The following is a 27,213-nucleotide window of genomic DNA, read 5'->3' on the forward strand; positions in this document are numbered from 1 at the left end:
TTTTTATTTTTCTTTGGAGTTCCTATACTATTTTCTTTATAATTATTAATGCTAGATTATTTGATACATGGATATTCATAACTGCTCAGTATCATAAATTTCATCCTTTATCTAAGTTGACCATAATTCTAATACCAGTGGTTTTTCCCTAAACTCATCCTTTCTAATAGTAAGATTATGATGCCTGTTTTTTTTACCTGTCTTCATTTTCTTCATATGCATTTTCCCCTATTTTAATTTTCAACCTTTCTGAGTCATTTGAAGTATCTATTATATAAAACATGTAATTGAGTTTTAGCTTTGTAACTCTAATAAAACATGTTTTCTTTTTAACAGGCACATCTATTCATTAATGTATTTATTATTATGAAAATAATAATAAATCTTCTTGTTGTCCAATCACTCAGTTGTGTCTGACTGTTTGCAACCTTATGAACTGAAGCACTCCAGGCTTTCCTATCCTTCACCATCTCCCAGAGTTTGCTCAAACTCATGTCCATTGAATCTGTGATGCCATCCAACCATCTCATCCTCTGTCGTCCCCTTCTCCTCCTGCCTTCAATCTTTCCCAGCATCAGAATCTTTTCCAATGAGTTGTCTCTTTGCATTAGGTGGCCAAAGTTTTGGAGCTTCAGTTTCAGCATCAGTCCTTCCAATTAATATTTAGGATTGGTTCCCTGTAGGATTGACTGCTTTGATTTCCTTGCAGTCCAGGGGACCCTCAAGAGTCCTCTCTAGCACCACAGTTCAAAAGCATCAGTTCTTTGGTGTTCAACCTTCTTTATGATCTTAGTTTGATCTTACATTTGTGTAATATTTGATGTAGTCATCTCTGCTTTTATTCTTACTTTGCATGATTTTCTATAAAGTTTATATTTCCATTGCTATGTATATCTTTATTCTTGAAATTTGAAAGGTGTTCACATTTGTTCTGTATGATTGCCAGTATATAGCTTTATACAATGTCCTTGATCCTCTGTTCCTTTTGAAACTCTCTGTAAATTCCCTCCTGTGAACAGTGACAGGATAGGCATTGTTCTGTTTCCTATCTCCTACTGGCACCATCCAATTTTTGGATGACTTGTTCAGTTGCTAAGTTATGTCTGACTCTTTGCAACCCCATGTACTGCAGCACACCAGGTTTCCCTGCCCTTCACTATGTCCTAGAATTTGCTCAAACTCATGACCAGACTATATGTCTTTAAGTATTCTTCATCTTTTGTAACTTAACTGTGCAGACTTAAATAGTTTTGCTCACCCAGACTGCATGTGTTGAAGGTTATCCCTGGGAGCTTTTCCAGCACTGCCTCCCCCCACCTCCACCCAACTTCTTTTTAGGCTGAGTAGGTTTCCTTGACTTTGATAAAGGCTCTGAGGCAGAAGATCAAGAGCCTACACCCACCTGTCCGCACAACTGCACCAGAGTTCAAGGTGAATCCAAGGATATGACTTGAGCACCAAAAGCACCTGTTCTAGCATTTCCAGAAGAGTGGATATTAATTCCTACAGCATCAGTTAGGCATTGATAGCATGCCCAAGCCTCAGGTTGCATCACCTTGTGGCACCAGTAAGTGTGGGAAAGGCTGTGAAAAAGGCTGATAGGTTCACACAGTCTAGCTTTCAGGCTTATCTTCTCTTTTGTGTTCTGAGCAACAGCTACTGTTGTTGCTATTCTTGTTCCCATGAGAACAAACACAGGCCATGTGACCTAAAAATCAGCACCGTACTGCCTGATGAGCAGGCTGCCTTTGAGACAGACACTAAAACTAAATCTTAACTAAGAAACATAGGGTCACTATATATAACATAGGCCACAAATATAACACTATCCTATTTGTGGTGATCAAAGGAGTTGGTTAATTATGGCCTCACAAATTCAGCTTTAAAAAAATCATTAAAAAGTAGATTTCCCAGTGCTTTTTCCTGGCCTGAAATACATGAGATGAAACATCAATTTCTTAGATTGCTTAGATAGATCTCTTATTTTAATTTGCAGTTATTAAGCTCATAGGCCCTTGGATATCACATTCTAGATTAAAATTCTGCCTACACCATATATGACAATGTTGTGTGTGTTAATCATTCAGTTGTGTCCGACTCTTTGCGACCCCATGGACTGTAGCCGGCCAGGCCCTCGATCCATAGGACTTTCCAGGCAAGCATACTGGAGTGGGTTGCCATTTCCTTCTCCAGGAGATCTTCCTGACCCAGGGATCGAACCCAGGTCTCCCACAATGTAAGCAGATGCTTTACTGTCTGAGCCGCAAGGGAAACCCTTATATGACCATGTGACCTTGGGCAAATTACTGAATGTTTCCGTGACTCTGTTTCTTCCTCTGTTTAACAGAAGCATTAAGGGCTACTTACTTCATAGGGTTGACAAGTAAATTGAATAAAAATGATACATGTGAAGTGTTTGAGAACAGTGTCTGCCCCATAGCAAACACTTTACAAGTATTATCTTTTATCATTATTATCACCATTATATCCCCCAGCTTGAGAACCCCTCTCTGTGTGTGTCTGCAATGCTTTCTAAAACTGCTTACTTACAATCACTTGTACAGTGCCTCTCTTACCTACTAGATTGCAGTTTCCATGAGAATAGGGACCCTATCCCAGCTCCTGGTAGCCAGAATGGAACATATATATGTATGCTCAATCACTCAGTCATGTCCAACTGTCTGAGACCCTATGGACTATAGTCCACCAGGCTCCTTTGTCCATGGGATTCTGCAGGCAAAAATACTGGAGTGGGTTGCCATTTCCTTCTCCAGCCAGGGTGGAACATAGTATGGCTCAGTAAACGACTTTGTTGCATAAGTGGATAAATGAACCAATGAATCATCCAATCAGTACTGCTCATCTAGATCCCTTACATGCCAATTTTCTGAAGTAAAACATATATTTTGAACTCACTCACTCATTACAGAGAAGCATTAATTTCTGGTTAAGCTTTGAACAGATCTTTTCAAATTATATTTACCCGTTAGTGGAGAGATGTGAATCAGATGGAAAGATCAATGCAACTTATAACTCTCCTCTTTTCCCTAACCCACCAAATAATCATTGACCTAGATCACCCAGATACCCTGTTTTTTTTTCATTGATTTATCCAGATGTAATGACCATTCAGCGGCTTTCCAGGTGGCACTGTGGTAAAGAATCTGCCTGTCAATGCAGGAGACACAAGAGACACAGGTTCAATCCCTGAGTCAGGAAGATTCCCTGGAGAAGGAAATGGCTCCAGTATTCTTACCTGGAAAATCCCACGGACAGAGGATCCTGTGGGCTACAGTCCATGAGGTCACAAAGATTTGGACACAGCTCAGCACACACAATGACCGTTCAGGGAAAATTTGGAGAGTCTTAGTTCTGTTCCCCATCCCCATCCTCCTCCTACTCTTTCAGAAACTAGTCACCAATAAATTGGCTGCTCCACATATCAAACTTCTCTGATATATATATATATATATATATATATATATATATATATATTTATTTATTTATTTATTTATTTATTTATTTATTTTAGGTATCTCCTACTCTTTTTCCAATTTTTCCAAAGCCAGAATTGGTAAACTTCAAAATGAATTCAGAGACATTGACCCAAAGAGTTTTGATTTCCAGGAAATTGAGATGATTTAAGAGTGCAAACACTGTGATGGAATTATCCTTTTGTAGAGGCTTGGGGTCTGTTCCAAGTACGCTGAAACACTCGGCATTCAACACATTAAGGTTAACACTCATGGGCCGCCTGCCTGCTACCACTGTGAAGAGGGGCAAGAGTGGATGGATAATCACATTTAGCAAACCCTAGTCATGCCAAGTGCATCTTCTCACTTAATCCTCACAACTGTCCTATGACTCCTAAATGATAGATGGGAAGAAACAGAGTCAGAGAATGGAAGTTACTTGTTTGGACTCTAGAGAGAAAGCAACAGCCGGTTTTTGACCATTCTTTCCACTGTCATTGGCTCCTCCCTAGTCTCTTATCCTACTTAGTAAAGTATGCAATGCTCTTCTCTTAACCAAGCTCACATTTTTAAGACTTTCATTATTATTTCTATTCAGAAGAATCATGTCTTTTATTTCTGACCTCTCTGTTGAGTTCAAGACTTGCATTCCCACCCCCTAACTGGACATCCAATAAATGCATGCCCAGGTTTGGACATGTTGATCTTAAGATTCTAGTCCAAGACCCATTTGCAGACTTTTGATCTATCTCTGTATTTGTTTGTTTATCTTTCAGTGGATGTCAAGTTAATACCTCTAGGTTGTCAACAAGCCCAGTCTTGTTTTTCTTCCCTAGACTAATGAATATTATCACTCATCCACACAAATTTAAAGCCTCACAATTATCTTTGTCTTTCTTTTCCCCTAGACATCCACATCTATCAGGTCACTAAATTTTGTGCATTCTAATCAACCATCTCCAGCCCCACTTTTGTTGGTTCTTTGTTTCAGTTCAGTTCAGTTCAGTTCAGTTGCTCAGTCGTGTCCAACTCTGCAACCCCATGGACTGCAGCACACCAGGCCTCCCTGTCCATTGCCGACTCCTGGAGTTTACTCAAACTTATGTCTATTGAGTTGGTGATGCCATCTAGCCATCTCATCCTCTGTTGTTCCCTTTTCCTCCTGCCTTCAATCTTTTCCAGCATCAGGGTTTTTTCAAAGGAGTCAGTTCTTCTCATCAGATGGCCAAAGTATTGAAGTTTCAGCTTCAACATGAGTCCTTCCGATGAATATTCAGGACTGATTTCCATTAGGATGGACTGGTTGGATCTCCTTGCAGTACAAGGCACTCTCAAGAGCCTTCTCCAACACCACAGTTCAAAAGCATCAATTCTTCAGCGCTCAGCTTTCTTTATAGTCCAACTCTCACATCCATACATGACCACCGGAAAAACCAAAGCCTTGACTAGACGGACCTTTGTTGACAAAGTAATAGCTCTGCTTTTTAATATGCTGTCTAGCTTGGTCATAACTTTTATTTCAAGGAGCAAATCTTAGTTTATCCTTAGCCTTTGCTTGATCTTGACTCCTTCTTATAGTCCTCATTTGTCTATGTCTTTCTGCAAGTTCATTAACAGTGACACCAGAGTTATTTTTCTAATTCACAGATCTGATCTTTTTCTCATTTACCCCAGAACTTCTAGTTTCACTCCATTACCTATGGAATAGCAGTACAAATCCTGAGTAGGTGTTTTAGACTCTTCAGGGAATTAGCTCAGCTTACCTTTCTCATCAGTCCTAACCTCAATTCACTACATTAGAGCTGTGCCAGACTAAGCCAGCAGCCCTGATTCCCTGCTTTTTTGCCTTTGCCAATTATGTGCTCCTATGTTTGGGATGGCCTGCATTCCTGCTCCACCACACTCATCCCAAATCTATAATACCTCAACCCTCTCCCAGTCAGAAAGCATAGCAAAATATAACTATTTACATTTAGATGGACAAACAAATTTTTTTAAGTAAAAATTCAGTTCTTCAGTCACTAGAAATGTTTCAAGGACTCCATAGCACCGTGTGGCTTGTGGTTACTATAATATATAGCTTGGATATAGAACATTCCATCATCACAGAGAGTTCTTTTCAACAGTACTAGTCCCTTCCTTTCCTCTCTTGATAGTACATTCTCCCTTAAGGGAAACTTCTGTTTCTCTTTTGGCGTTTTTGGTCTTTATTTTCACTTGCTTCTGCAAATGTCAGTTCTGGTGTTTGGGCTATGTCAGGATGAATAAGTGGGACATGATTTTCCTAATACCTTTTATAAACTGGCTTGATCCTTTCCATGTCCTCAAGCTTTCTTTCAAGTCAGTTACTTCTCAGCTGAAGTCATGAAAAAATGACTCCTATTTGCATATGGTATTTTCCTTAAGTGCAAATCAACTACACATCATTTTTGTGAAACTATATGGCTCCCACTTTGCTTATTCTGGCTTAGTTATCAGCATAAGGCTATAAAAGTAAAATTTTACCCACAAATGGAAGTAATAGCAAAGAGGCTTAAGAGCAATTTGGTCCAATTAGGAACGAGGGCAGAAGAGGAAGAAAAACTTTTGCTTTACCACCCTTTTCACTTACTTACACACACACACACACACACACACACATACACACACACACATACACACACACATTTACTTCTTAAAAGATATTAGGGTCCACATAAAAGTTCCAAAATACTTTACTGTTAAAGTCTCTTGTCAGTTGCATTCTGGATAAACACTTTCTCTCTCTTTTTTTTAATGAAGTATAGTTGATTTACAGTGTTGTGCCAATCTCTGCTGTATAGCAAAGTTATCCAGTTATACATATCTATACATTTTCTTTTGATGTTCTTTTAATATTCTCTCTTAGTTACCTTAATGTAAAGAAACTTGAACTTGTTTTCAGAACAATGAAGTAATCACTGCTATCTTTGTACCACATCTATGTTCTATTCTAGTCATAGTTCAAATATTATTGCCACATGTTGTATTTGTTTACAGAGTCATCTTTGCATATTCATTTCCCTGATCTTACTGTGATTACTGAAGGCAGGAGAGCCCACTCATCTTTCCATCTCTAGCATATGGTGCAATTCTTGGCAGATATTAGAAGGGCTAATATATCTGATCCATTCCTCAAGTCTTGAGTAGTCCTACCTTCCACATCCCCAGCCACACACCTCGTCTATCACTAGCTCTCCCTTATTGCAAAGTTTCAGGATAAAAAGATTTCTAGGAGCAATATTAATCATCTTTCCTTCCAGTGGTGGGCAACTCTTTCCTGTGCCAAATATACTTACTTCCAACTTTGTACCTCCTTGTTCAACAAACCAGTAAAGGGCAGTGAAGAAACCATCACAATATTGTAATTATCCTCCAACTGAAAATAAAATTAAAAGAAATCTAGACTTCTGAGGGTTTCCATGGGCATCTTCTTGCTCGACATTGACTGGAGTAAAATTGGATTAGACTTTCACATTGTTTATATGCCAGATAATAGCACAGAACTCTTCTAAACTCCAAGTGGATAACTAAACAGGATAGTGCTTCAGGTCTAGCCCAAAACTAAATTAAGACTTCCAAAAGATTTTTCTTCTTAGGATTCTTTTCCTGATTTACAAGACTTTGATCAAACCACAGTTTTGAACTGATTACAGCTTCTGAAAACTTAGAAGCTCCAAAGATTCATTATATTGTTAATAATGAGGTGTTAGGCCAATGAGGTATTACTCAGAGGAGTGGGACAAGCTCAGATCTTATTTCCAGCAGCCCACCCCACCCATCATGAGTCTATCCCAACCATCATGAGACCACCCCACCTGTCATGAATCCACCCTGGTATGGCTGGTCTCAAATTGAGAAAACTCCTGAGGACGAAATTAGTTCATTTAGCTTTGAGATCAGAGTACAAAAGCTATGGAAAGAACTTCACATTTTCCTCCGGAAAGGAAAGAACTATATTCTGCTCAGTCTCTGATCAAGCTTTTTATGACATATGGAATGACTAGGTTCCTTTTTTCCACAGAGGCCAGCTTTCATTAATCAAGTTTCTCAACGCCTATAGAAGAAAGCCTGACTTAACAAATATTAACTAACTTAAACAAATGGTTAAACTAAAAATATGATGTGGTTTTTATTTAGTTAAATGATTTAATGGCATAAGCTGGAATTTTAAGACCATATTTATTTTTCAGTCTTCTTTATCGTCAGAATTAAATCTATTACCTGGTCAAACCGACCACACACAATTGCTCATTAAAGGAACCCCCCAAAAAAGAAAAACAAAGAATGGGAGGGAAATCAATTAAATTGCCAACATAAAGACAGCTATTGATGACAGGAAGCTCCAGGAAGTTTGTATATCATATGGAGACTGTTCTCCAAAGCTTCCTTTTAAAAGGAGGATATTGATCTTCTTTTTGGACAAAAGCAAACATATTTTCCCCAGGCCTACCCTATGTATTCTAAAGTTATCTGATTTTTTAAAATACTCTTTCCTTGGTCTGTTAACATAGCCTGTCTCCGTAACTCATAAATAATACACAAAACTGTGTTGCAAATGTCTGCTGAGACCAAGCCAGTGCTCCCCTGTATTAGCTTTGTTCTCTTTGTTCTTATTTGTTTGTGACTGCCCTTTTTTCTTTCATGTTTACAACATCATATAAAAGGAAAAGAAAATAATAAAGCTACAGCAGAGGATTGAGGATAAGGAAGATTTAAATCTCAGCAAAAGGCAAGTGGGCCATACGTTTTGACTGTGCCCAAGTCTAGTCTCCCTGCACAGTGGTTTAGGGTGTAATTTGATCACGCACAATTTTAGCAAGCAAGACACTCTATCTCTGCAGTTTGGACGCAGAGAGGATTGTCACACCATGATGCCAAGGAAAAGTACCACGTGGCCTTGATGCTGATTCGTGTATTTAAATCTAAATTGGCATTCTTAAAGCTCTGGCTATATTCTGTACAGAACACACTGGAAGTTCAGTGCTTAGTGGGAAGTGCCTGACAGGCCACTAAAGGACTGATATTGGGAGCATACATGATGAAGCAATAAGCGATTGTGAATGGCAGATAAGCATTCTGACTCGAGAGTCCATTTTCCTTTTAGGCAGCATCGAGGCTGATCGTGGTCGATCAAGATTATGTTTTTACACATTTGGCGTCTGTCTTAAACCACAGCATATAAACGCTCCAGACAACATACACTTAAAACTGACAGTTACACAGAGTTTGGAGAGGGGAAGTAGCGATTGCGCAACTAGATTAGAGAGGCAGGCCACATTCCAAAGAATTCACATTTGCTCAGCATCTGGGATAGTTTAAAGTTCATAGAAAATGGGAATGGATGCTGACAAAGGTAGAATAATAGACATCGAGTTCAAAGATAACACAAATAAACCCATACAACCAGTGACATTTTATATGAAGAAAGGCCTTTAACTAGAATACTGAGAGGCAAGTCTGCACACCCATTTGGGAGTCTAGACATCTGGGAGGAAGGAACCTAACCACATGTTCCAAACCCTTCTTTCTCACACTGATTGAATCTGGCTGCAATGGCTCAGCCTCTGCCTTAAACAGAACAACTGGCATTTCCACCTCTACTGCTTCATAAGTTTCAGAGTCTGCAGTTTGGGTCAGGGAATTTGTGGACAACAATTGAGCCATGCACAAAAACCAGAAATTGTCTATTGATCCCAAAACCTTGGCTCAGTGTTTCCTTCATTTAGAGGCTCCTAGTTTTTCCCAGGTTATCAGCCTTCAGGTACTTGAACAAACATCTATAGGGGGCCGGTTGACCTTGACCAGTGAAGCCTCTGCAGACTTAAAACTGAGTACCTTTGAAGGTAGGGGCTTCTCTTGAGTTTCTAAAACCTTTGTTGACTTCTCCATGGGAATCTAAAACTAACTTCTAGTGAAATGAAGATGCAGGACATTTTTCACTTTTTCTTTCCTTTCCAGATATTTGGCCAGTTATTGATACTTGATTGTTTGATGATGTCTATTCTTAGGCCAGTTCGAAGCCATGTCCCTACGGTCACCTTTATCCAAGGGTCAAAAATTGAATTTGGGTCTTGAGAAAGGAAAGCAGTTATATGCACACATCACAAAGGAAGCATAAGAACCTACTATTGTTTATTTATTTAATTACATTGAAATAAAATAGGATGACATTTTTAAGTGAGAATTTGAAATCCAGCTACACCACCAAGTATTCCAAGAATCTTCCAGGACAGTGTCTACTGAGCAGATAGCGGCATCAACAAACTAGAAGAAAAAGATTGAATTTCCCTGGTGGCTCAGTGGTAAAGAATCTGCCTGCCAGTCAGTGCAGGAGACACAGATTCGATCCCTCATCCGGGAAGATGTCACATGCATTGGAGCAACTAAGCCCCTGTGCCACAGCTGCCGAGCCTGTGCTCTTGAGCCCAGGAACTGCAACTGCTGAGGTCCGTGCCCTAGAGCCTATGCTCTGCAACACGAGAAGCCTGTGCACTGCAACTAGAGAGTAGGTCCCACTGGTCGCGACCAGAGAAAAGCATGTGCAGCAGTGAAGCCCATCACAGCCATAAAGAAATAAGTAAAATTATTTTTTAAAAAAAGAAGAAGGAAAAGACCACCCCAGTGAGCCAGACACTCCGAATTTGGACCGGGGTTTGGGGTGCCGAGGGATGTCTCAGTCAATAAGGAACTTTTGTAAGATAGCAGTTACTTCCTAAAATTAATCCTGAAATATTGAGTATGGATCCCAAACACATAGCTTTCTGTAATCAAACATGTAAACATGTATGGTATTGGTTTCTTCAGTATCACAGTTGGAGCTTCATGCTTCATGAGTTCATTATGCCCTGTTGAATAATATCATTAGTGTAGACATACAGAGAAAAACAAGAACAGATTCTATTTATGAGTCTCAGTGGCACCCTACTCCAGTATTCTTGCCTGGAAAATCCCATGGACAGAGGAGCCTGGTGGGCTGCAGTCCATGTGGTCGCTAAGAGTCGGACACAACTGAGCGACTTCACTTTCACTTTTCACTTTCATGCATTGGAGAAGGAAATGGCAACCCACTCCAGTGTTCTTGCCTGGAGAATCCCAGGGACGGGGGAGCCTGGTGGGCTGCCATCTCTAGGGTCACACAGAGTCGGACATGACTGAAGTGACTTAGCAGTAGCAGTAGCACTCATTGATGACTCTAAATTCATAGAGAGGATGCTTGACCAATATTTGGCATCATAGAACCTATTTTACTCTCCGCCTGGGACCCACGCTGTCTGGAGCCAAAGTCAGGCTCTACCACTACTAGTACTAGTAAGTAGTCTAGTGTGTGACTGGGCTTCTCAGAATTCTCCAAAGAAACAGAGTCAGTAGGTTGTATATACATACATACATACATACATACATATATGTATATATAAAGAGAGAGAGAGAAAGATATTTATTTTAAAGTATTAGCACATATGATCACAAGATTTTAGAAGCTTGGTGAGTCAAAATCTGATAAGGGAGACTGGCAAACTGTTGACTCAAGAAAGAGTTACAGTTCAAGGCCAAAGGCAGGCTGCTGGTGAGCTGGGAAAATCCTGTGTTGCAGATGAAGTCTGAAGGTTGTTTGCTGGCAGCCTGGGACTTCTGAGAGATCAGCTTTTGCTCCCATCAGACCTTTACCTGATTGGATGATGCCCACCATTATGGAGGGTAATCTGTGTTGCTCAAAGTCCATTATTTGAATATGGATCTCATCCAAAAACACCCTCACGGAAACATCCAGAATAATATTGGACCACAGTAGTGATATAAGTTGACATAAAATAAACCTGCACAGTGACCTTGGGCAAGTTACTTAACCTCTTTGTGCCTCAGTATGCTTGTCTATAAAATAGAATAAAGTATGGGTACATATTTTGTAGGATGATTGTGAGGATTAAGTGGGTTCATTTTTAAGTAAGGTGCTTAGAACAGTTTCTGGTATATAGTAAACACTTTATTATATATCACTGGAATAGAATGGATTTTTGAGCTATCAAGTCCACTCTGAGATCAGAGAAGTGTAATGACTTGCCCAAAATTGCAGAGTGAGTTGACATCAGAGATGAGATTAGAATTCTAATGTTCTAAATACCGGTCTGGTGACTATTGTAGAAAGCTTTGCTGCTGCTTCCCTTGACTGGGGGAGTATATCAACAGTATTTCATATGAACTGCATTATTATTAGCCTTTAAAATCCCTTAGTTTTTGAGATTAAAAAAAAGTACTCAGTAATCACTGCAGAAATGTATGTTTGGTTATTTATATCTACAGATTATTGAGGAAAATATACCTTTCTTGTGCACTGAATGATTCTTTAAACCGAGATTCCTTTATGCTTCTGAAGCTCCACATTAGTCATTCAATTCCTTTGAGACAAACTGAGCTAATACTAACACCTGGTATTTCCACAGAACCCATCCTTTAAGGTTCAGTGAGAATCAAGGTCAGCTAATTGGAATGACTGGGATAGTGTGAGCTGTTTCATTTTTTTCATTTTGAAGAATTATATCTCTCTGCATTCCGAGCCTGCTGAGAAGATATATCTCTGCAGAACTTTGTCTTCCATCTCATCCAAAAAGTTACTTTATCTGAGATTCTAGATCAATGTTTCTTAGAGTGATTACTGCCAAGATTGCCTGGATTATAATTACCCAGAGAACTTGATTAAAAATATAGGTAATTGGTCAGTACTATAGAACCACTGAATCTGAACAGTTAGCAGTGGAATCCAGGAAAGTACACCTTTTACAAACTCCTTAGGTTGATTCTTATGTTGCAAAAGCTTGGGAACTGCTGCTCTAGATTATTATGATCTTGCTAGTAAACCCTGCATCATGGAATTTTAGAGCTATAATGACCTCGTTTGAAGTTTTTAGGTTGATCCATCTCCACTTGTTTAATTATATTGCATTATACCTTCCTTCTAGCTGAAAACAGTTTGGTTCTTCTGCATTAATGAAGTGTAGCTGTGCTTACATAGTATTTCCTGATTTGAGCTGCTGGGTTAGTAATTGTTGTTAGCTCTGCCTCACAGAAGCTCCAGGAAAGGTATTTCTTGTTTTAATGCTGATTGTTAATGTTCACAGTTTACTACATTTACAGCCAATTTTTAATTGCCTACTAAAAAAGTTTCCATTTTCAATGCACATTAAATCTCAGCTGTATTCTAAAGTCAGTCGCATTTTAAAGAAAATATTTAGTAAATGACTTGAATTACGTAGAAATATACCTGCGTGGATGTTGCTACTGATTATATGTCAAGGAAAAAAAATCATTGCATCCCAAGGTGAAAATGCACAGAACCTATTGGACTTAGTGAGCAGTTAGCATTGACAATACTGAGAGCAAAAACAATTTTAACACTTGGCAAATGCTTATTACATGGCAGGGACATATGCTAAATTCATTTATGCCTTACTTTATTTAATCTTCCAGCAACTCTGTAAATCAGATTTTTAAAATTTATCTCCATTTTAGAGGAGAAGCTAGAACTTAGAGAGGTCATGTCTCTTTTCCATAATCATACAGACTGTCAGAGCAAGAGTAAGAATCTGAACACGGGTCAGTCTGAATTGTAAAACCCATGCTTTAACCCTGCATTGTGGTAGACCAACTTCCTGTTTCTGTTCTTTTCCATCTGATATTATTCATAAAAAAGATGCCAGACTAACGAGTAAATGAGATTTGACTGTTGAAAATAGTATCCCTCTCGAGAGGTCTTTAACATGCTACTATTCTAAATTGAAAGCTCACCACTGTGGTTATACTGTGGAAAGTATGGTGGTACCACCTAGGATCCAGATGAACTGAGCTTTAGAATAAGCTCTATTACTCACTATGTAAGCTGATGCACATCTTTCAATTTCTTTGAATTCCGTTGGGGCCATTGGTCATACATCAATCAAGGGGGCTAGAATCTCATCACCTCAGGCTGTAATATACTGTGACTCCTTATATTTTCATAGAGATTTTAAAACTAGCAGAGATTATCTGGTCAGCAATCATTTGGTTGTAAGGAACAGATATCCACTCCAGCTTGTTGAGGTTAAGGAAATTTACTATAAATAAAACAGTTCATCTCTAGGAAACAAAGTTTAAAGAATATAACCCAACTTTATAAGAACGGAGAAGTCATCACTTGCCTCCTGTCTCCTTTTTTTCTGCTTGGGGCCAGGCCATCTCCATTTCTAAATCGCTTTTCTCCATCTCTATTGATTGACTTCCTGTCCCTGTTTCTTGTAACCAATCAGAGTGTGGAAGTATGGCAGCACTCAACACTGACTCACTCCAGTTTCTGGGTGTAAATTTCAAATTGCAGGATGAGAGCATCTAACTTGCACAGTGTGGGTAACAGGTCTACTATTGATTGAATTATCTGGGCCAAGTGAATAGGATGGAATTATTCCATATTTGATGTGGTTCATGATCCCTGGGTTGGGAACATCCCCTGCAGAAGAGAAAGGCTACCCACTCCAGTATTCTGGCCTGAAGAATTCGATGGACTGTATAATCCATGGAGTTGCAAAGAGTCAGATACAACTGAGCGACTCTCACTTTCACTATTCAATAAAATTATTTCAATCATTTATGGAAAGACTATACCACCTTTGTGAGAAATTGAGACCGAATCTTTATTGGACAGCATGGATATAACTTGATGTAGGATTTTCAACTACATTTTTAAGTTATTTTCCCTTATCCTAATTCTGTAGCATTTGATCCTATTCTCTTTCTTCCTCAGGGCCCTCCAGTTACCCTACACCCCAGTCTTTTCAGGCCTCCCTGATTTCTTTCCTTTCTCTGTTCTCAAAATTTCTTATTTCTTTGGTTTTGAGATGTTGTAGGCAGCTTTTCAAGGTAAAAGCAAAACGAATCTAATCATGTGATTCCTACCTAGAGTTAAAATAAACACAGTGTCATTATTTACTGAGGCATTATTATGTGCCAAATATAGTGCTAAGACCTTCAATATGTGATTTTATGTACTGCTCACTGTAGACTAACAGGGTTTCCCTGCTAGTGACTCAGATGGTAAAGAAGTCCCCTGCAATGCAGGAGATGCAGATTTGATCCCTGGGTTGGGAAGAGCCCCTGGAGGATGGCAACCCACTCCAGTATTCTTCCCGCAGGATCCCAGGGACAGAGGAGCTTGGCGGACTACAATTCATGGAGTCACAAAGAGTCGGACACGACTGAAGCAACTTAGAATGCGCATAGACTAACAAGATAAATGTTATTTAGTTTCTGATACGGGAAAATTGAGGTTCTCTGTAGTTAAAGAATGTGTGTGAGCTCACACTGCTAGGAAATATAAGAACTGGGATCCAAACTCAGCCTCCCGAGCCTGAACTATGCCTGGGGCTTCCGTGGCCACCACAAGTTAGTCCAGGGTATGCTGCAGCCACCTCATATTGACTCGAAAGAGCCTAGTGTTAACAACAAGAAAACAGAAAGAGAAATTAAGGAAACAATCCCACTCACCATTGTAGCAAAAAAGAATAAAATACTTAGGAATAAATTTACCTAAAGAAGCAAAAGACATATAGAAAACTATAAAACACTGATGAAGGAAATCAAAGATGACACAAATAGATGGAGATATAGACCATGTTTATGGATTGGAAGAATCAATATAGTGAAAAATTATACTACCCAAAGCAATCCATAGATTCAATGCAATCCCTACCAAGCTACCAATGGTATTTTTCACAGAACTAGAACAAATAATTTCACAATTTGTAGGCAATAGTACTGGAGTGGATTGCTATTTTCTTCTCTAGGAGATCTTCCTGACCCAGGGATCAAACCCAGGTCTCCTGCATTGTAGACAGACACTTTACCATCTGAGCCACCAGGGAAGTCTATGGAAACACACAAAAAAACTCAAATAGCCAAAGCAATCTTGAGAAAAAAGAATGGAACTGGAGGAATCAACCTGCCTGACTTCAGACTATACTAGAAAGCTACAGTCATCAAGACAGTATGGTACTGGCACAAAGACAGAAATATAGATCAATGGACAAAATAGAAAGCCCATAAATAAATCCACACACCTATGGACACCTTATCTGTGACAAAGGAGGCAAAAATATACAACAGAGAAAAGACAATCTCTTTAATAAGTGGTGCTGGGAAAACTGGTCAACCATCTGTAAAAGAATGAAATGAACACTTTCTAACATCATACACAAAAACAAACTAAAAATGGGTTAAAGACCTAAATGTAAGACCAGAAACTATTGAACTCCTAGAGGAAAACATAGGCAGAACACTCTCTGACATAAATCACAGCAAGATCCTCTATGACCCACCTCCCAGAGTAATGGAAATAAAAGCAAAAATATACAAATGGGACCTAATTAAACTTAAAAGCTTTTACACAACGAAGGAAACTATAAGCAAGGTGAAAAGGCAGCCTTCAGAATGAGAGAAAATAATAGCAAATGAAGCAACTGACAAAAAATTAATCTCAAAAATATACAAGCAGTTCATGCAGCTCAATACCAGAAAAATAAATGACCCAATTAAAAAATGGGCCAAAGAACTAAACAGACATTTCTCCAAAGAAGACATAGAGATGGCTAATAAACACATGAAAAGATGCTCAACATCACTCATTATCAGAAACATGCAAATCAAAACCACAGTGAGGTACCATCTCACGCTGGTCAGAATGGCTGCTATCCAAACATCGATAAACAATGAATGCTGGAGAGGGTATGGAGAAAAGGGAATCCTCTTACACTGCTGGTGGGAATGCAAACTGGTACAGCCACTATGCAGAACAGTGTGGAAATTCCTTAAAAAACTGGAAATAGAACTGCCATATGGCCCAGCAATCCCACTGCTGGGCATACACACCAAAGAAACCAGAACTGAGAGACATGTGTACCCCAAAGTTCATCGCAGCACTGTTCACAACAGCTAGGACATGGAAGCAACTCCATCGGCAGATGAATGGATAAGAAAGCTGTGGTACATATACACAATGGAATATTACTCAGCTATTTAAAAGAACACATTCAAGTCAGTTCTAATGAGGTGGAACTGGAGCCTATTATACAGAATGAAGTAAGTCAGAAAGAAAAATACCAATACAGTATATTTATGTATTTATATGGAATTTATGAAGATGGTAACAATGACTCTCTATGCAAGACAGCATAAGAGACACCAATATAAAAAACAGACCCTGTGGGAGAAGTCAAGGGCGGGATGATTTGAGTGAATAGCACTGAAACATGTATATCACCATATGTGAAATAGATGGCCAGTCAAGTTTGATGCATGAAACAGGGCATTCAAAGCCGGGGCAGTGGGACAACCCAGAGGGATGGGATAGGGAGGGAGGTGGGAGGGGTTAGGGATGGGGGGATCAGGTACACCTGTCGCTGATTCATGTCAGTACGTGGTAAAAACCAACCACAATATTGTAAAGTAATTAGCCTCGAATTAAAATAAATTAATTTTTAAAAGAGAGAGAGAGAAACAGATGGCATACTGAGCACAACATAGCTGACAGTGCCTGAAAACACCCTTCTAGAAAAGGGAGTCCTTCACCTAACCAGCTTTACAACAAATGCTAAAGGATCTTCTCTAAGCAGCAAACACAAGAGAAGGAAAAGACCTACACAAAATAAACCCCAAACAATTAAGAAAATGGTAAGAGAGTCATACATATCAATACTTACCTTAAATATAAAGGGACTAAATGCACAAACCAAAAGACATAGACTGGCTGAGCAGATGGAAACACATGGGTGTGCACACTTTGACTCACCACATCACCATGTCTAACCCCCCAAATTGTATGTAATTATTTTATATTATTAGGTTAATCACGTTTCCATTATGGCTTGCCATTATAATGACCTTTTCTTGTTTGTCTTGGTATTGATGGTGAAACGTGTAGTTAAGTTTTCTGCTATTGTGATTTTTGCTTAAGGAAAAAAAAAGAGCCTAGTGTTAAGTTTTCAAGAATTTCAAGAGCTGGTTATTAAACAGCCATTGCGAAAATTTAAATTATATAAACTTACAATTAAAATAAGTTAAACAATTATTTTTCAGTCGTTGGGTCGTGTCCAACTCTCTGCGACCCCATGGACTGCAGCATGCCAGACTTCCCTGTCCTTCACTATCTCCCAGAGTTTGCTCAAATTCATGTCCATTGAGTCGATGATGCCCATCTAATCATCTCATCCTCTGTTTCCCCCTTCTCCTCATGCCCTCAATCTTTCCCGTTAAATTAAACAACGGTAAAATAAATAATCAAAACTCATCAGTTTCTGATTTTTCACTGATTTTTTATTTGTGTTATTTACACCTATCATATGTGTATGATGGAAATGCTATATAATTGCTGTGCACATTTCTTCTCAACTCTGGTCTGTAATCAGACATTGTCAGCGAATTTACATCACAGAAACTGGCAAAAATCCCCATCGAAGTGTATTCACATTTTTTAAAAAAATGAAAAAGCAGACAGCCGTCTGGCCTAAACAAAACCCATCTGATAGCTGACTTTGGCCTCTGGGCCCCCATTTTTGACCTCTGCTTTACAGAAATGCATCTCTAATGGCTGAATCCTAAGCTATCCCTCCAGAGCACTCTCCTAGGAATCTAACACAGCCGCACATCTGGTCAGTCACGACTACCTTTGGGAACTCCCAATAGCTTGTTGTTCAGAAAAAAAAGAAGGAATCAAGTTAGCCCAAGCCAATGGCTGCCTGTTGCCTAAACTGAGGACTTTTTGAGGGCCAGCTGAGGTTTCCTGTTCTGCACAGCCAGGTATTTTTATTGGCAGATGCAGAGCGGCCACAGTCTCTACAGGGATCTGGCTTGAATCCTTGACTGCTCCAGTGAGCAGGGAATAGCTGACCCAGAGATTAAATTAAGCACAGTGGCACTTCTTATGCACACTGCCTTTGCATCTGTTTTAAACTTTGTTTATTCATTAGTTCTTCTCTTTAGTTTGGTGGGAAGCCAAAGAGAAGAGGGTCTTGCAGCTGGAGAAGATAAATCTATGATGTGGTATGTGGGTGGTCATTTGATGTTGCTTTCTGGGCTGGAACGATGCTGGTTTCTTGTGTTGTCTGTGGAAGTAGCAATTATCCTTCTCTCTTTGACTGAAGTAGTTATTTTTGGTAAAAAGCTATTAAGTCTTTTGACTAAGAACTAAGAACATTTTGGGTACCCTGTGGCTGGCTGGCTATGTTTAGATCACTTGGACAAATCTCTCAGCCTTTCCACTTGTCTTTTGTTAAACTGAAAATGATAGACTGACAGTATCTAAGATAATGGAAGCAAAAAGGCTTAAATTTTTTTCAAATTCTAAAATATCACTTCAGTTCTTCAAATTCTTATATTTTTGTTTAAACAACTACCCCAATTGCCACTAATTTATTTTGTGCTTTGGACACTGCTTCATATCCATATGTATTCTAAATTTTAGTGCAGGAACTATACTCTTAGTTTCCAAAATGTACTTGTGTTCTGATTTTCTCTCCCAGTCCAATTACAGTATATTGTTTGAAGTTCTGAATCTTTGGAGTGTTTCCCTTCCATGGATTTCTAAAAAGTCTCTTCCCTTCTTAACCTTGCCATATGAATTTAATCAGCAAATAGAATGTACCAAATACTTTATATAATCTTATAAGATCAGTATAATCTGCTGTGAAGAAGACTTTGAAGAAATCTTAAAGTTCCAACTATAACAATTTATATAAAAAGATAATTATATCCCTCCCCCATCTGTTTATAATCAGTCAAGTAACAAGACAGACTATACATATAAATGAGAATAATCTCTCCTCACCATTCTCTTAACCAACTCTCTCAAATAACTTCAGCTCTCCATTCACTCAAGTATATTGTCATAGCATGCTGCCTGCTCCTGGCCCTCAGCAGCCCTCAAGAGCACCCATAGTTGAGTGCTATGTTGCTAAAACATGTTTGTTCCAAATATATTGATGGTGTTTGTTATTAAAATCACATAATTAGATCAATGAAATATAGGGTGGGGACTTTTTGTATTGACTGCTCTATAAAGACAAATATGAGCGGCTAGAAAGAATCACTAACAGATTAAGTATTGCAAAAGATTAGGGGGGAAATGACAGAAATTTAGGGAGATTTTGCACTCATGCTACTTGGGATATCCTTGCTCTACATTTAAAAAGCAGAACAGAATTGGGAGCAATCAAGGTTGCATTATGGATATGTTATATGCAAGAAAGATGCTATAAAATTCCTATTATCAGAATTTTAATTGAAGTACAGTTGATTTACAATGATGCATTAGTTTCAGGTGTACAGTAAAATGATTCAGATATAGATATATATATAATATATATATTTTTCAGATTCTTTTGCAGCATAATTTATGACAAGATATTGAATATAGTTCCCTGTACTACACAGTGTGCCCTTGTTACCTTTCTCCTTTGGTAACCGTAAGTTTGTTTTCTATGTCTGTGAGTTTGTCTTTGTTTTGTTGTTCAGTTTATTTGCCCCATTGTTTTTTTTAGATTCCACATGTAAATGATATCATGCTTTCTGTCTGATTTACCTCACTTAGTATGATAATGTCTTGTCGTTGTCATTGTTTAGTCTCTAAGTCATGTCCAACTCTTTTATGACTTTAGCCTGCCAGGCTCCTCTGTCCATGAGATTTTGCAGGCACAAATACTAGAATGGGTTGCCATTTTCTTCTCCAGGGAATCTTCCAAACCCAGGAATCAAACCTGCATCTCCTGAATTGGCAGGTAGATTCTTTACCACTGAGTCACAAGGGAAGCCCTACTATATTGAAAATTTGGAAAAAGAAGAAATCTGTTGGTTCTAAAATAGTTGGGAAATTGACCTAAAATGGCTGGTATGATCACTCTAAGGGAGCAAACAACAGTCTTAGATCAAGAGCACACACACAAGTGATAGGAGAACGCAAAATTCAGAACATGAAGTGCAAAAATCTGTGGAGAAGAATAAAGAGAGGAGAAGAGAAGACTGGGAAGAAACTTCGGAAAGCTCTCAGAGGAGCGACAGAATCTGGTTGTAGGTAGTAGGCAATATTGAGCCTCTGACTCAGAACAGTGAAATTCTGAGAGAAATATTTTAAGGAGATTTTTCTGGTAACAGTGCCCAGGGTGAAATGAATCCCCTATGGCAAATATAGCTTTTTTTTGGGGGTGGTGCAAGCTCAGAAAACTGGTATTGTTTGCCTAGAGCAGTGTGATGAGGACCATAAGGCTGAGGCTGGCCTCAGTGGGAAGAGCGTAGTTTTCTATTAGTGATGCCTGACACAAGGAAGGGGAAGGAGGGTGCAGTGTCTGTGCCATACATTTGTTTGCCCTGGGTCAGATTAAGGGTAAAGATAGTGGCAGTAGTTATGCCACTGCAATAACATGAGAAATAATAAAGGAAGGAATGAGAGATATTTTGAAAATAAATGCTAATTCAGTTGTGTAGGTTAAATTATCTTATACGTGTAATTTTAAATTGCTTTTTGGGGGTCAAGTGAGATGTTGCCTGATTATTGATGTAAGGAGATCATTAGAAGATAGTCATAAATAGTAGAAGATTTAGAGTAAGACAGAGTTTTGTTAAAAACCTAGACCTGCCATTTGCTAGTAAATAATCTGAGATAAATTTTCTGAACTCTTTGAAAATAATTAACTTGCTCATAGAGATTCAAACTATTAAAATGATCACAAGTATTTAAAGGAGTAACATACTGCCCATCACAGAGTGCCCAGGAAGTGATATTCATTATGTTTAGAGTTTGAGCAAGGAAAATCTGGCTTCAAAAATATTTTACTATTTTCTGTCTCATTGAGTATTGCCTTAAAAATAAAAATCCATAAAATTATTGCTCTACTAGTTGAGATTTTTCTGACTTCTTAGCACCAAAGTAAACTGAACTGACTCTGGATTAAAAAAAAAAATAGTATCCGTATTTCCAGGTCTTTGGAAAAGAGACACCAATATTTGTTTTCTCTACAAGAAACTAGAAATTATAAAATCCCTTTCTGTCTAGACCACTGTTTGCTTACCATTCATGGAAATAATCAAAGGCTTCATGAACGAGGGATTATCACAGCTATGAAGACATGGTCTGAACTGCAGGGTACTGATGCACCCATATATAGACATTACAATATATTTCTCCTTCTATCTCTGCCCAGTGGGCACTGATTTCTTGGCAATGCATATGATAGCACTGGGCATCGATTCTCAGAATTTCATGTCTTGTTTGTGAGAAGTTGGGATGTTCATTTGCAATTGGGTTTTGGCAAACTCTTGGCAGAGAATATCTTTATAAAAAAAAGCACAGAGCTCTTCATTTGGCAGAACTCTTTAATGTGTAGGTTTGCATTTCCTGTCTTCTAGTTTCCTTAAAAAAAATAATGTTGTAGAAACACACACATACCCATTCATTAAGCACTTTGAAGCAGCAGTTTGTGATATTCCCAAACAAAACATTGTTTTACCAACATGGTTGATTGTCTCAAACAAAGTCTCCTTTCTATGGAATTCTACCAACTGACATTTGAGACTAAAAAGCCAAAAAGGCAGATTATGGCTCGCTGTATAGTTCATTACTTATGGCAGAGAAAGACTTGAACCAATTTTAATCCCAGAGAAATATCATGAATCATCAATTTATTATATCCAGATCTCTATACACTGCATGGAGAGACACATTCAGAACTTGAATATCTTAGAACTGATTTCTTTTTAAGTCCTATCCCTTCCCTGCAAACTTTTTCTTTGAGTTTACTCAGAAATGGTAAACTTTTATTTGCAGTATAAAACTAATAAAGCTGTGATATAATAAACATATATTATTTACAGCAGACTTGAATAATTATGATCTCTATCTCTATTATTATTAATTATTCAAACACAGCTAATTCTAAGTCTGCATGTGTTTAAAAAGTAATGTTAAAAAATTTGACATTCGAAATGCTGTTACATGAAATTAAACATCAGTCAACTGGCATAAAAAAAGATGTCCATTCACAGCGTGAAAATTTGAGTAACTTTCTTCCTTTACAGCGTGAGCTGAAGGCAACTCCAACAGCGAATCCTCCATCCTAAATCCTCTGCCCCCAGCTTTTCAAAGGGCACAGAAATTGAACCCAGCAAAGATGCCCTGTCAAAATGATTTAAAAGGAGGAAAAAAAGTTGCTAGAGGGCTGGAGGGGAATTCATACTCCGGATCAAGAAAACATTTTTAAGTGGTCTTCACTGGTGGCCTGTGTTGAGACATGTAACAGCTCAGACTGCTGTTTTTCCAAGAGGTTAAATTTCAAAAAGAGGAAACAACAGCAAACAGGCTTCCAATTTACTCAACAATGTCACAACTGGCAGGAGATCTGCTCAAAGTAAAACAACTGATTTACAAATTCTTGGACCTAATGTACTAAGTGTATTAACACTTAGAAAACTTGGTGCTTGAGCGTCCCATTCATGACTCCTGGGTTGACACAGCCATGTCCAAGCACACTGGCCCTCATGATAACTCTTTGCCCTGCAATTCAGTCCCACGGCAGGAAGCCACTATTAACTCAACCTTCAATGCCTGAACAGATCCTGTGCCAATGGACACAGACTGGAGTTAATATCCCATCTTTTTACAGAATAAGTTAGAGGCGAATGCTTACATCACAATTCCAAAATCATAGCTGGTAGAATATTGCATTTCCCTTTTTCCTGTCTTGGGAAGGCAAGCTGACTAGATCATCATTCAGTTTCCCACAGATCTTTTCCACAAAGGGAGCACTGCTGTCTGGCAGTAGAAACAATAGAGAAACTACCTTACCATGTTGAAAATGAAGGGTGGGGAAGAAGTCACTGAACAGGAATCCTTGAAAGAATGAAGATGTGTTTTGGAGGAGGAGGAACACAGAAATAGAGAAGTGAGTGTCAAACAGCTAGTAATTCTAAAAATTTAGAGCTGCAACTGGCTTTAAATATCCTGTATACCCCAACAAGGCTTCTTTCCAGAAAGCATAAATTTCTCCAGCTTATTTAGCTATTTAGCTGTAAGCGTGGTTAAAGAGTCCAGTCACAAAACAAGTTTAAAGTAGGTTTGATGAAGGTTTCAGCACTGCATATATGGAACCATTAAATGTATTTATCAAAAGAAAAAACAATAACACCGAAATGTATACGTTTTTAACTAGAAAAATAAGTTCTCATATAAAAAATATTTTTATATACATATATAGACAAATACCTAGAAAACATAAAACATTGCACTAAAATCTGTATGACTATAAATTGTACCGGATACATTCATTTTATATATTTATGTGTTAATTAACCTGTCTATCCATTTATCTAGTTGCCCTTGGAAAAGGAAAAGCTGTAAGAACAATATATTAGGAGGAGTGATAGTGTTAATTGTAATTATAACCTGGAGCTTCTATGATGGCAATGAATATGTAATTTAACTGATAAAGAATCCAAAGTAATGCTCATTAAGATGCTCTTGGAATTTGGGAGAGGAATGAAGAACACAGTGGAACTTCAGCAGAGTTATAAAATATAAAGAATAAATCAAAGCTGAAAAATAAAATAACTAAAATGAAAAATACACTAGAGGAAATCAACGACAGATGAGATGATACCGAAAAATGGATCAGTGATCTGGAAAAGAGGTTTTTTAGACATATCTCCTCAAGCAAGCGGAACAAAAGTAAAATAAGCAAATGGGACTATATCAAGCTTTTGTATATCTAAGAACACTATCAACAAAACAAAAAGACCACCTATTAAATGAGAGAATGTATTTGCAAATGATCTGACAAAGGGTTAATATCCAATATATGCAAAAACCTTATACAACTCAACATAGATAAACAACCCATTTTTTAAAATGGACAAAAGATCTGAATAGATATTTTTCCGAAGAAGACATTCCGATGGCCAACAGGCACATGAAAAGATGCTCAATGTCAGTAATTATCAGGGAAATACAAATGAAAACCACAATAAGATACCACCTTATACCTGTCAGAATGGCTGTTATCAAAAAGACCAGAAATAACACATGTTGGCAAGGATATAGAGAAAAGAGAACCCTCATACATTGCTTTGGGAATGTAAATTAGTTCAGCCACTATGAAAACCACTATAGAGGTTCTTCAAAAAATTAAAAATTGAGCTATCATATGATCTAGCAGCTCCATTCTTGGGCATTTATTTAAAGAAAATAAAAACACTAATTTGAAAAGATTTGTGTACTCTAACGTTCATTGCAATATTGCTTACAATAGCCAATATATGGAAGCAGCATAAATGTCCATCAATAGATAACTAGATAAAGATGTGGTGTACACACACACACACACACACACACACACACACACGCCATAAAAAAGAACAAACTCCTGCCAAATATGACAACATGGATGGACGTGGGGGTATTATGTTAAGTGAAATAAGTCAGACAGAGAAAGACAAGTACCATATGCTTTTGCTTATATGTGGAATATAAAGAAAAACAAACAAACATAACAAAACAGAGACAGATACAGAGAACACATGTGTGGTTGCCAGAGAGAGGGTTACAAGAAGTGAAATAGGTAAAGGGGATTAAAAGGTACAAACTTTGAGTTATAAAATAAGCAGTCAGAGGGCTGTAATACACAGCATGGAGAATATACTCAATAATATTGTGATAACTTTGTATGGGAACAGATGGTTACTAGACATCATGGTGATCATTTCTAACGTATAAAAGCATCAAATCACTATGCTGCACACATGAAACTAATAAAATATAATGTCATGTATATGTCAATATTTAAATAAAGAAAAGGCTTCGAGAAAGATGGTTTAAGTTTTAAACAGTTGTATTCACCAACAATAATCAAATCACAGTGGCCCTAAAACTAAGCTTTGTGTTACTCTTCATAGATTGTTTATTCAATTTAATCAAATACCACTTCATGTATCAGTTATTTAAAGAATTTTTCCTTCCAGTTTGTTGGTTGCATTAAGAACTCAGAAAATATTTAGAAAAGCCAGTTTACACTGAAAAGATGAATATGATACACTTTGTCCTTTACCACGGTTTAGCATTGTAAACCTTACCAATAAGTAACAATGTATTGTGTTAGTTCAACAAAAATAGTAATGTTCAAAAGATAGGGCATGGGGATTTGTTTTTTTATTTGTTTGTTTGTTTGTTTTTAACAAATATCCCTGGTAATTCTCATGCATACCAAAAATAGAAACCTGCTGGCTTAAGCGGTAGAATTTCTGTTGTTTGCAGGATGCTCCTGTAAGTTTCTTTTCTAATCTTCCCCCTCTACTCTCTCATTCTTTTCTTAAAGAACCTGCCTTCATTGTGCACTAAGTGGTCTGAGTCCCACAGTCCTTGCTATTATCCATAGCTAAGTAGAACAAAGATGGAGCCCTGAGCCAATATGGGTCTATGAGTCACTCTCTGGTAAAATGTAGTTCGGACTCAAAGACTGGTCCACCTCTTTTGGGAACTGAGAAGCAGTAAAAAGCAAGTGCATTCACTCGATTAAGGACTAATTTTCTAGTCCCAAAGGTAGAATTAAAATATGTATGTAGATAGATAGATGATAGATAGATAGATAGATGATAGATAGATAGAGAGATGATAGATAGATAGATAGATAGATGATAGACAGGCATCTCTTGTGTCTCCTGCATGGGCAGGCAGATCCTTTACCACCGTGCCTCCTGGGAAGCCCCACAGCTGCAACACACACAGAGATACAGACGATTTTACAAGAAAGCAAACTCACATAGTGTGAATAAAGCAAAAATAAATTTAAGACCACTTTCCATGCTCTCAAAGGTAAAAGGAGAGAATTGCCAGATAAATAAGAATAAAGACTCTAGCATCTTATCTTGCCAGGCAGAGTATAAGTGAGTGAAATTCTCTCAGTTGTGTCTGACTCTTTGCAACCTCATGGACTGTAGCCCACCGGCTCTTCTGTCCGTGGAATTCTCCAGGCAAGAAGACTGGAGTGGATAGCAATTCCCTTCTCCAGGAGATGTTCCCAACCCAGGGATCGAACCCAGGTCTCCCGCATTGCAGTCGAATTCTTTACTGTCTGTGCTACCAGGAAAATTGTCTGCTGTAGGGGAGGGGCCTTAAACCAATGTTGCTTCAATTGCTGCCACTTCATCTAGCAATGATATTGTTGCTGCTCCAAACCTATCGATGGGGAGAGTGAGAATTCAGAGAGCCTCTATTTAGTTCATTCTACCTGGCAGGGACTGGTGTCAGCATTTCATATACAACAAGGCAGTAATTTCTCACAATAACCCCATGATGTTGACATTGTTATCAACATTCTACAGATAAAGACTTGGAAGTGGTCAGAGAAGTAAAGAAAGTAGGTCCAAAATTGCTAGTTCAGTTCAGTCGCTCAGTCGTGTCTGACTCTCTGTGACTGCATGAACCACAACATGCCAGGCCTCCCTGTCCATCACCAACTCCCGGAGTTCACTCAAATCCATGTCCATCGAGTCGATGAGGCCATCCAATCATCTCATCCTCTGTCGTCCCCTTCTCCTCCTGCCCTCAATCTTTCCCAGAATCAGGGTCTTTTCCAATGAGTCAGCTCTTGGGATCATGTGGCCAAAGTATTGGAGTTTCAGCTTCAACATCAGTCCTACTAATGAACACTCAGGACTGATCTCC

This window comes from Ovis canadensis, chromosome 2 (genome assembly GCF_042477335.2).
Source record: "Ovis canadensis isolate MfBH-ARS-UI-01 breed Bighorn chromosome 2, ARS-UI_OviCan_v2, whole genome shotgun sequence".
NCBI classification, from domain to species: domain Eukaryota; kingdom Metazoa; phylum Chordata; class Mammalia; order Artiodactyla; family Bovidae; genus Ovis; species Ovis canadensis.